At 32.0% G+C, this 2,500-nt stretch overlaps 1 protein-coding gene across 1 annotated transcript in view; it reads left to right on the top strand.

Annotated features, from left to right (window-relative positions):
• Positions 1 to 2,500, top strand: part of LOC137620909 (uncharacterized) — a 527,193-nt gene that overhangs the window by 229,019 nt on the left and 295,674 nt on the right. The window lies entirely within an intron of this gene.

Raw genomic sequence — 2,500 nt, 5'->3', positions numbered from 1 at the left:
GTCTTCCGTTATACAAATCTTAAGGGCTTGCCATGCATTGCCTTCACAGAGAAGGTTGTATACTTTGCTACTTTCGATAATCTGTATATTTGATATTGTCAGTGTAGTAAATTTTGATAGACGAAAAACTTTCCAAAATAACGGATAATTTGTTTAAATACTCTTTCTAGTATCATAGATTGTTTACTTTGCAAAGGCAATAATTCAACAATTCCTTGTTATGTTCTCTAATATTGGATGTTTGTGTACTTAGGTGTTTGTACCGAGAGTCTCATTACCAAGTATTAGTTAGAATTTCCTGTATTGTTTTCTTCAACTTTTCGTCACTTTGGATCTTCATTTTCATCATTTCGATTCTATTCTTTTCCCATTATAATGAAATTCTTAATTTATCATTCTTCGTTTTGTTTTTGTTCTATAATTGAATGTTATGTGAGCAACAACTCATTGGAATTTAAATTATGTGGAACAACCTGAAGAAAACTGAAACTTTGTTCGATTTGTTTTCGATCACTACGATATTCAAGAAACATGTTAACTTCCAAGTTTTTAATGCGTTCTTAACTAATATCACTTCGTGTCCTCCACGAAGATGTGGATTCACTGCAGCAGCACGTCGCCCCACCTGTTTTTAACAACCAAATCTCCTGTTGAATTGACTTAAAATAACTTGAAAAGTCTAAAATTAGGCATTACAAATAAAACTAAAAAGAAGGTAAAAGGGAAGTGCCAAAGTACCACCCGCTTTACTGCAGCGCCTTTCTTTGAATATTAAAGAAAAATGACAAAATAATTCAGCGAAACTGTGGTTTACCTTCACCATGATATATGTAGGCCATTTGCCACCCTTAGTCCGCTAAATAATTTTCTTGAAATATTTGTAGAAATTTCCGCAATTCAAATGTAATAATATTATGAATGTAATAAAAAGGACAGTGTTGAGTGAAGTTCTCAAAATTCCTAAACGAGTTCCGAAATGTTCTACTGTTATCACTATTGTTATTAGTGTAGAACTTCAGTAGTAGAAGTCATCGTCTTTATTTTACTGTGTATAGTTATCATTTATCATCATTTATTGAACACGACTAGGATGGAGAAAGTGTGTTTTATATCATCGTTGTGCATTTATGTTTCTCTCTGTTATCAGACGTGTCATAGGAATGGTTTTATTCAGTCCAAAACCATTGAAATTCTTACATGTAATTTAATTTGCGCAAACTAAACATATTGTGAAAAAGGAAAAAATCACGTATTATGGGAGTCGTCTTTGTAAAAATATCAAGAACATCCGCAGTTTGTTCGTGAATAAATATGGGTGTATGCAGTTGTTTGCATTATCAAACAGGCAAAATTATGACTAAAGACCATTTGTAAAATACCTGAAATAATTCTGATGATAAAGTGAACGAAAGTACAGTATTTAGTGGAACACTCTTGATCATGGACATTATTTTTTCAACTGAGAGGATGCTTCTGTAGCAATGCTCTTAATCTCGTTTTTATTCAGTGTAGGAACTACTAAAAAGTAGTTAAAAAAAAAAAAAACGACTTTTAAGCATGCTGTGAATACTTGAGATATGAAGTTTCACTGTTTAATTCTTTTCTCAGTTGGGATTTTCTCACTTTCCTCATGTAGTTTTAGGATTGCTATACTTCCTGTGTAGATATCTAGCTGTTCTAGCATAAGATCCATCGGTTCCTTGTCTTTGAAGGGTTTTCATTATAGCTGAAGTTTTGACGGTATCAAGACATTTTCCATAGTCTATAAGTGCCATACACAGTGGTTTGTCATACTTTGTTTATTTTTGCATTAACTGGTTGATTATATGGATATAGCCAGTTATTGAATACCCACTTTTAAAGCCTGCATGCTCTTTTAGTTTATTTAAGTTTAGCTGTTTTTCTATTTGGCCTAATCTGTTGTTTGTAAAAAATTTATATATTACCGAGAGTGAACTTATTGGGGGTGGGGTATTTTTTTCAGGTCGTTTGTTTCCTTTTTTGTGAATTTGTATAATGATAGTTTATTTGCAAACTGTAAGTATAAAACCGTGTTACAGACATTTTGTGTAAAGTTCGGCCAATTTTACTAACACGACATCTCCGCCATCTATTATTAAATCAACTGTTAGGCCATCCTCTCTTGTTGCTGTGCCTCTCTTCATATCTTTTAATGTTTTCTTTACTTTTCCTTCTGTTACGTTAGGTACCAGCCTAGGTGTTTTATCATTTATATTGGCAATGATATTTTTTATATCATTATTGTACGGAAATCCTCTGCAATGTTTATCAATCAATCTCCATTGGGGATAATATTCAAATTTTTATCCTTTAAAGTAATTATGTGTTTCAAGTCGTCTTTTCATCAATTTGATTCTTCTTCCTTTCTTTAGTGTTTCCTCAGTTTAGGTCCGGTTATGTTTACAAATATCTTGGGTTTTTAGTTTGTTTATTGTTTTTGATAGTTCTGCCAATTCTATTTAATTTCTCTTGAATTTTT

The sequence above is a fragment of the Palaemon carinicauda genome, chromosome 27 (genome assembly GCF_036898095.1).
Source record: "Palaemon carinicauda isolate YSFRI2023 chromosome 27, ASM3689809v2, whole genome shotgun sequence".
NCBI classification, from domain to species: Eukaryota; Metazoa; Arthropoda; class Malacostraca; order Decapoda; family Palaemonidae; genus Palaemon; species Palaemon carinicauda.
Note: the sequence above shows the minus strand (reverse complement) of the source record. Positions and strands in the feature narration are given on the sequence as shown.